General features: G+C 46.8%; 1 protein-coding gene across 1 annotated transcript in view; it reads left to right on the top strand.

Annotated features, from left to right (window-relative positions):
• ELAPOR2 (endosome-lysosome associated apoptosis and autophagy regulator family member 2) overlaps positions 1-9,673 on the top strand; it is a 102,197-nt gene that overhangs the window by 54,293 nt on the left and 38,231 nt on the right. The gene's annotated exons all lie outside the window — the stretch shown is intronic.

Here is a 9,673-nt window from a genome sequence, read left to right as displayed (position 1 = left end):
GAATACATCAGGGGCAGGCAAACTGCAGCTCTATCAATGTTGTTGTATTGCAGCTCCCATCAGCTCTTGCCAACATAGCCAATGGTGAGGGATGCTGGGAGCTGCAGTCCAAAAGCACCTGTAAGGCCCCATGTTCCCCACTTTGGCATTCAGACATGAGTAGTAGTCACTCATAATCTTGTTCTCCCTGAGGTTATTTCCCTTTTAAAATTGTCGTAGCTTCTGGCCCTCACTATATCTCAGGTGAGTGAGCTGCATAGTATATAAAATGTAAGAAATACATCCTTTTATGTCCTGGATTTCTCACAATTCAGCTCTGAGAATCTTGGGTTCAAGTACAAAAAGAGAGCAATATAAATATCCACATTCTTCTTGACACTGATAAATATATAAACCTCTGTCATGACATTTCTATCTTTTCCCTAACCAGATGTCCTGGACTAACCTTTGCTTGTAGAGACGTTTGTCCAGTTCTCTGATAATTTGGGTTGCTCTTTTCTTGTCTTTCACTTGTATGCCATACTTGAAGTCCAGCAACCAGAAGTGTACATACTGTTCCTAGTGTGTTCACTCAATACATTTGAAGAAATGCATTATAATATTGGTAGTTTTTTTTAAAAAAAACTTTCCTAATTATTCCTAACATCATGATGATGATGATGATGATGATGATGACTGTTACCCCGTCTTTTCCTCCCAACTGGAGGAAATAATGCAGTTTGACGCTAGTTTCTAAGTGCTGTAGCTCCATCCTATGTAATTCTGGGATCTGTAGTTTTACAAGGTCTTTAGCCTTCTCTGCCAAAAAGTGCTGTTGCCTCACCAAATTACATATCCCAGAATCCTTCAGAATAGAGCCATGGCAGTTAAAGTGCTGTCACACTGCATTATTTCTATACTGCAGATGCACCCTGGAGCTCACCTTTCTTATAATTGCCCAATTCTGGATTATTGTTTTCACTGAGTTCTCTGCCATAACTGTGTGATCAATCATTGCTAGCTCAGATCCTTTATAAAAGCCTCTCTGGGCACCCCACTTCTAGTTCCTACACCCTTTGCTGTGGGAAAAAATGTTACTTTTCTTTCTTTCTTTTTTCTTTTTCTTTTGTTTTCCTATTCTCTTATCAATCTGTGTGAGGGACATGCCCTAATGTCCATGTTCTCTTACCAGGACCTGATTTCTTCATTTCCTCAGTAGACCTTGGTGAAAAGCCTCATCAAAAGCTTTTGAAAGTCTAAGTACACATGTCTTCCTGTATTTCTAAGTGATTTCCTTTGGGGCCTAAACTGATTTGTCAGAGTCCTATTAAAAATTAAAATTCAATTGAGACAGACAATATAGTAAGGCTGCTTTAATGAAATAAGTAAAATGACCATGAATAATAATACTCTACTACAGAAGCACCATATGAATGATTCTGACTGGAAGTGTGAGATCAAGAAGCAAAATGCTGGTTTATATGAACAATATGTCATGTTTAAATACTACTTCTAATTAGATGCTTCTAGTAGATTTCAAAGATTTTATTTTAGCCCAAAGCAATAATGATCACAGGATAAAGGGTATTTGAACTGTCTTGTTTTCCCAGAAAACATTATTTGCTTTTTACAATGTTGGAGAATATTCTTTGTGCACATGCTTATTAACAATGAACTCAGTGCTTCCTTTGTATTTAAAGTTCACTAGGTTGGTTTTGTCCTACCAATTAATAAAAAAGTTGGTTATGTTTTATAAGACTAGAGGAAAGAAAGAAGCTGGTTGCATGAGCTTTTGCAGATGGAGCCCACTTCCTCAGATGCATGAGGAAGTAGGCTCAATTCTACAAAAGCTTGTGCCACTAGCTTCTTTCTTTCAGGTAGTCTCAAAAGTGCTAGAATGTCCCTTTATGTACTGTTTTCCAGACTAACACAGCTATGTCTTTAAATTCAATCACCATGATTAATATTCAGTGATCTATCTTTGAACTTCAGGATCATGTCTAGTTTGTCCATAGCTGTCCTTCCAAGCCCTAGTCTTGACTTCAGTCATGATTCCATAGGAACAGTAGGAAGACGCCCCCCTCTGCCTCCTCGCCCAAGGGACCACCGACGCCGCCGACGCCGCTGCTGCTGGCACTGTGCCTCTTGCCGGGCGGCCTCCTCCCGGTGGTTTCGAAGGTGCGCAGCTGCGCACCGCCCCGGGAGTGCCGCTCATGGACTTTGGGAACTCCGTGGCGGGGGACCCTTTGGAGACTCTGGGCTCGGCCTGGCTTTGGCGTTTGGCGGCCAGGTGCGAGTGGGGCCCTTTAAGACACCTGGGGGAAGTTTGGGAGGAGCCCGCTGGTGAGAGCAGCGGGTACAAAAGCCGGGAAACCGGCCCTCTCGGACACGCCCCCCTCTGCCTCCTCGCCCAAGGGACCACCGACGCCGCCGACGTCGCTGCTGCTGGGACTGTGCCTCTTGCCGGGCGGCCTCCTCCCGGTGGTTTCGAAGGTGCGCAGCTGCGCACCGCCCCGGGAGTGCCGCCCACGGACTTTGGGAACTCCGTCGCTGCGCTCGCAGTCTCAGCGGGTGCAGGAGGCTAGAATAGCCTTAGGAGCAGGGGATGCCTACAGTGGCTTACCTCTGCTCCATTAACAGCCATAGGAGGGTGGGGGAGGGATAGGGATGCGGGGGATGCCTGGGCCGGGGATAACACCTTGGTGGGCGGGGCCCCAATTGGGGTTGTGTGGGGCAGGGGGAGGTATGGCGGTGGGAGAAGGGACTTCCGTTCCAGGGGAAGACGGGATAGATGCATTATATCTATCTCGCCTTCCTGTCCCCCTCCCAACCTGAGGGACCTGAGGGTCACTCCAACCGTGCCACAAACCCTGTCGCTGCTCCTGTGCAATGCCAGGTCTATTAATAACAAGACCCACATCCTCCAGGATCTCCTGGAGGACTCTAAGTGTGACCTGGCTTGCATTACCGAGACCTGGCTGGGGCCTGAAGGGGATGCTGTGTGGGCTCAGGCCCTGCCCGCCGGGTACTCGGTGAAGGACCAACGCAGGTTAGGTGGGCGGGGGGGTGTGTGGCCTTGGTACATAGGAACACCGTGCCCCTCACCAGGAACCACCTCCGACAGACCACCTATATCGAGTGTATTTACCTGACCCTAAAGGCTAGGGACAGTCTAGGGATTCTGTTAGTGTATCGGCCACCCCGTGCATTAGCGGACTCCCTTAACGAGCTGACACAGCTGGTTGCTGAGCTGATGCTGGAGACGCCCAGGCTTCTTGTCCTGGGTGACTTCAACATCTCCCTCACGGCCAGCTCTGTTCCATCTGGTGCGGCTCGGGAATTCATGGAGACCATGACGGCCATGGGCCTGTCCCAGCTGATACAAGGTCCTACGCATTGCGCGGGTAATACTCTCGATTTGGTCTTCTGTTCGGAGGCGGAAAATCCGTGGGTGGAAATAGCCAATATTTCCCCCTTGTCATGGACGGATCATTTCCTGGTAGAGGTGAAAATCAAGGCCTCTACCCAGATCCCCCCCGGGGGTGGTGGACCGATTAGGATGGTCCACCCTCGAAGGCTGATGGAACCTGAGAGGTTCCAAGAAGCCTTAGAGGGGCTCACGGTTGGAAATGACGGCGACTCTGTTGATGCCCTTACCGGTATCTGGAATACCGGTCTTTCTGGGGCTATACACAGAATCGCTCCCAAGCGTCCTCTCAGGCCCACTTCCAAACGCAAGCCCTGGTATACGGAAGATCTCCGGGCCAGGAAGCGGGTTCTGCGACGACTAGAGTACCGTTGGCGGAAACACCTTTGCTTAAACGACAAGACTCTCCTAGACCGACTGTTAAAGGATTACGGAGAGGCAATACGAGCAACAAAGAATTCGTTCTATGGTGCTCGTATTGCGTCCGCGGAGTCGCGTCCGGCAGAGTTGTTCAGGGTGGTCAGGGAGCTAACTCAGCTCCCTCCCGCCCTGAACCAGATCCTTGAACCTTCTAAGGCCTGCTGTGACTTGTTTAACGACTTTTTCGTGGATAAAACTTCTCGTATAAGCGAAGGTCTGAACGCCGACGTTATGGCAGAACCTAGGGTAGAAGTGTCCAGAGCCTCCGTGGACTACGTTATACTGGATCAGTTTGAGTTGGTGAGTACCGAGGATGTGGACAAGATCCTCGGAAGTGTTCGGAAGACAACCTGCTCTCTTGATCCCTGTCCCTCATGGTTAGCGGCCCAGGGGGGACCGGCGGTGACACTTTTGTTACGCCGGATAATTAACACATCTTTCAGGGATGGGCGATTTCCATCGGATCTTAAATTGGCCATAGTAAGACTGATCCTAAAAAAGCCCTCCCTTGACCCCCTGGTACATAATAATTATCGGCCAGTCTCGCTGCTGCCATTCCTGGGTAAGGTGATCGAGAGGGCGGTTGCGATCCAGCTTCAGGCGGTCTTGGATGAAACGGATTATCTGGACCCATTTCAAACTGGCTTCCGGGCGGGTCACGGGGTTGAGATGGCCATGGTCGCCTTGGTCGATGATCTCCGTCTGAGTGTCGACAGGGGAAGCGTGTCCCTGTTGGTGCTCTTGGACATCTCAGCGGCTTTTGATACCATAGACCATGGTATCCTTCTGGGGCGCCTGGCTGAGGTGGGAATCGGGGGCACTGCGCTCCAGTGGTTCCGGTCCTACCTCTCTGGGAGGTCCCAGATGGTGCAGCTGGGGGACGTGTGCTCCAGCGAGCGGGCCCTTAGAACTGGGGTCCCTCAAGGAGCCATTCTGTCTCCCATGCTATTTAACATTTACATGAAACCGCTGGGAGAGATCATCCGGAGACATGGGGCGCGGGGTTATCAGTACGCTGATGACACCCAAATCATTTTCTCTATGTCTCCGACTGATGCAGTGACTGGGGATGGCGTCTCTCCTCTCGAGGCCTGTCTAGAGTTAGTAATGGGCTGGATGAGGGAAAACCGACTCAAACTTAATCCAGAGAAAACGGAGGTACTAGTGATAGGTTCCCCTGGTCCAGGAATGACGGTGGTTCCACCTGTCCTGAATGGGGTCACGCTCCCCGTGAAGGACTCCGTGCGCAGTCTGGGGGTGCTTCTTGACTCGTCCCTTCACCTGACTGCTCAGGTGAATGCGACGGTCAAGAGTACCTGTTATCAGCTTCGGCTGATTCGCCAGCTGCGCCCATACCTGGCCCAGAGGGACCTTGAAACTGTTGTACACGCTCTGGTAACTTCGAGATTGGATTTCTGCAATGTACTCTACATGGGGCAACCCTTATACCAAACTCGGAAGCTCCAAATGGTGCAGAACATGGCAGCGCGGCTGGTCACTGGTGCTCCCAGGACCAGCCATATAACACCTGTGCTTAAAGATCTCCATTGGCTGCCCATCCGCTTCCGAGCTAATATAAGGTGTTGGTTATTACCTATAAAGCCCTAAATGGCTTGGGCCCAGGATACCTAAAGGACCGCCTCTCCCCGTACATTCCGCCTCGCACCCTCAGAACATCTGGGCAGCAACTCCTGAAGGTGCCTGGGGCTAAGTTGGCTGCTACTGCCAGAAGATCCTTTTCCACAGCTGCCCCAGCCCTTTGGAATACGCTGCCCACGGAGCTCCGCTCATCTACCACCCTGGCCCAATTTAGGAAGGGTCTCAAAACCTTCCTATTTAATCAGGCATTCCCCGTCTAAATATCCTGTGGGCCTCCCTCCTCTCTCGTGGCCGTGAGGTTGGGCTAAGGGGTTTTTTTATTGTTTTTAAGGATTGTTGTTTTTATATGTGTTTTAATCTGTTTGCTGTTTGCACTTTGGTGCATTTTGTTAGCCGCCCTGATCGTTCGGAAGGGCGGGGTATAAATAAAAATTTTATTATTATTATTATTAAGAACTTCTTTACTGTCAGAACTGTTTGACAATGGACTAGATTTCCTGAGAAGGTGGTGGATTTTTAATCTTTGGAAGCCTTTAAACCTATGTCAGATGGTCATATTTAGGAGAGCTTTAGTTGTGTATTCCTGAATGGCAGGTGATTGGACTGTATGGCCAATATTATAGGTCAGTCTCCAACCTTCCATTTTTGGGCAAGATGGGGGAGCATGTGGTGGCTTCTCAACTCCAGGAGTTTCTGGATGAAATGGATTATCTAGATCCATGTCAGGCCTGGTTATGGACAGAAACAGCATTGGTCACCTTGGTGGATGACTTATGCAGTGAACTATACAAGGGGAGTGTGCCTTTTGGGTTCTGCTGGACCTCTCAGTGACTTTCAAACCTGGACAAACTGGTGACCAATCTGGCTGCCACATTTTGAACCAATTGAAGCTTCCAAACTTGGTCCAAGGGTAGCCCCATGAAGAGCGCATTATAGAAATCAAGACGAGAGATTACCAGTGCATGTACCATTCCTTCCAGGTCCTTTTGGTCCATGTAGGGTCACAGTTGGCATATCAACCAAAGTTGGTACCAAACACTGCTGGCTGCCACATCTACTTGAGATGTCAGTTGTAGTGACGAATTCAGGAGTACTCCCAAACTGTGAACTTCATCCTTTAGGGGAAATCTCCTGGTTGACAAATCTTCCCCGGACTTTGGGTACCTATCACGAGTATCTCCATTTTCTCTGGCTTCAGTTTGAGTTTGTTTTCCCTCATCCAGCCCATTACTGACCCGAGGCAGGCATCCAGAGGAGAGATGCCATCCTTAGTCACTGCAATAGTAGGAGACATAGAGAAATAGATTTGGGTGTCATCAGCATACTGATAACACTGTGCGCCCATGACTCTGGATGATCTCACCCAGCGGCTTCATGTAAATGTTGAACAGCATGGGGGACAGAATGGTGCCCTGAGGGACGCCAGATGTCAACTCTCTTTTAGAAGAGCAGCTGTCCCCCAGCATCACCATCTGAAATCTGCCCAAGAGGTAGAAATGGAGCCACTGGAGCGCAGTGCCTCCAATTCCTAACTCCCTCAGACATTTCACAAGGATACCATATTCAGTTCCAGAAGGATACTGTTGTCCCCTATGCTATTTAACATTTGCATAAAACTGCTGGGAGAGATTGTCCAAAGGTTTGAAATAAGGTGTCACCAGTATACTGATGATATCCAGCTCTATCACTCCTTTCCACCCAATTCCAAGGAAGTTGTTCCTGTCCTAAACTGGTGTCTGGCAGCTGTGAAGGATTGCATGAGGGCAAACAAATTAAAGCTTAATTCAGACAAGACAGAGTTGTTCCTGGTCAGTCAAAAGACAGATCCAGAAATAGGGATCTAGCCTGTGTTAGATGGGGTTACACTTCTGAAAACTCAGGTTTGTAGTTTAAGGGTACTCCTGGATTCAGCCTGGAGTGACCAGGAGAACTTTTGCCTAGTTAAAACTAAGGTGCAGGGTATGCCCATTCCTCAGATCTGGCTGTGGTGGTACATGTTTTGGTTACATCTTGTTTGGATTACTGTAATGGACTCTGCATGGGGCTGCCTTTGAAAAATGTTCAAAAACTTCAGTTGGTCCAAATTGCCGCAGCCAGATTGTTAACTGGAGCTGGCTATAGAGAGCACACAACTTGCTTGTTGCAACAGCTTCATTGCCAGTCCATTTCTGGGCACAATTTATGATCTATTAAGCCCTATACAGCTTGGGTCCTTTTATTTGAAGGCCATATCTTCCCTCTCCTTCTGTGTCATGTCTTTTTAGATTGTAAGCTCGAGGGCAGGAAACCGTCTAACTAAAAAGATTGCATGTACAGCGCTGTGTAAATTTACAGTGCTTCATAAATAAAGGTTAATAATAATAATAATAATAATAATAATAATAATAATAATATCTGCCTTTACAAGCCCATTAGAGCACTGAGATCATTAGATGAAATCCTTGTTTCTGTCTCACCAACCTCTCAGGCTCATTTGGTGAGAACAAGGTAAAGGGGTTCCCAATGGCTACTTCTGGGCTCTGGATCTCCTTCCTTGGAAAGGCAAGGTTGGCCCCATCGTGCTCTCCTTTTGGCAACAGTTAAAACATTCTTATGCCACCAGGATTTCTCAGATTGACAAGGGTTGGATTTTAAATGCTATGTAAGTGGAGATGCAGCCCTAGTGACTTACACCATAGTATTTAAATTCTATGACACTAGATAAAGAAAACATGGAATTTAGTATTGGGGAAAATATTAAGTATCTTGACACTGACCAAATCTGCACTGCAGAAATAATGCAGTTTGATACTGCTTTAACTGTCATGGTGCAATGCTATGGATTCTAGGATTTGTAGTTTTGTGAGGTCTTTAGCTTTCTCTGGCTGGCTGGCTCTGGTGTCACAAAAAAACTACTAATCCCAGGATTCCATGAGATGGAGCCATGGCAGTTGAAGCAGTGTCAAACTTCATTATTTCTGCAGTGCAGATGCAGCAGCCATTGTCCACTTCTATTAAATAGGTTTGAACAGAGAATATCTTTGAACAGTGAAACTGTAAAAGCCAGACAAGTACCCCAGTAAGTTCTCATTGGTCTGGGATGGAACCAGCTCTTCTTTGCCCTACCTCAAAACCAAATGAAATAGCACAAACCACAATATTTGCATATGTTGCATAATCAATAGTTACAAATTCTATTATTCACAGTGCAGAATTTTGCTTAGTGTAACACAGAATTGTGGTTAAAGAACGAAATACCAGATTAGTCAACCACCCAGTCTCTTATTTCAAACTGTTCTTCTGAGTAATTCAGAGGAAAGAGAAGTCATTTCAACAGACAATCTATTAGGTTAGGACAGCTTGCCCATCATTGTCAAGTTTCTCCTATCATGTAAACTGGGAAAGGAGCATTGAAGCATGTTCCTCAGCACATCTCTCTCCAAATAGCTATGAGATAGCTAGGAACATGGCCAGTATGTCAGAAGAAATTGCATTGCACAAAGGGCTTCTTGACAGAGAAACCAGCATGGAAAGAGTTCACTGATGATACAGACTGTAGCTGCTTATACATAAAAAAATTCAAGTTGCCAAGCAGTCCTGGATGTTGAAAGTGATTCATTTTGCCTTTAGCCACACTCGGCCTTAGATTGAACCATGCAAGCAGCTGGCATGCTGAGAGCTACTTTTGCTCATGGAGATATGCATTGTGATGGGCGATAGAGCAACAGCCTGTAGAATATGGAAATCATTGGCCAACTTATAGAAAGCTGGTAATGAAGCAGCAATGAATTTTGCCTTTGATGCTAAAGGGCCATAATGATGTGCCAGGCTAGGCTCTCCTTTATAGCATAGTCATCGTAATACAATATTTGTTTCATAGTGTGGATGACTTACACTACCTGTAAACTGACTGTAGTCCAAAACACATTGCAGAAATAATCCAGTTTGAGATCAGTTTAACTGCCCTGGCTCAATGTTAGGGAATCCTGGGAATTGTAGTTTATTGTGGCACTAGAGGTCTCAAACTGGATTATTTCTGCAGTATGTTTTGGACCTGTGCTTTTACACCTTTACCTCAAGGATGAATACTCACATATAATGATGTGTGTGCCATTTACTGCATTCATGGCTCAAACTTGATAGTCAGGTTTGGTTTGTATATCCAGATAAGTTGTAGTTCTCAAGTACTAAGAATAAAGTATTGCCTCTGCTATGAGGCCAAGTGATTCTTCAGAGATTAAATGAACCCTGTAAGGAATGTGCAGCCAA

This window comes from Sceloporus undulatus, chromosome 5, assembly GCF_019175285.1.
Source record: "Sceloporus undulatus isolate JIND9_A2432 ecotype Alabama chromosome 5, SceUnd_v1.1, whole genome shotgun sequence".
NCBI lineage: Eukaryota > Metazoa > Chordata > Lepidosauria > Squamata > Phrynosomatidae > Sceloporus > Sceloporus undulatus.
Note: the sequence above shows the minus strand (reverse complement) of the source record. Positions and strands in the feature narration are given on the sequence as shown.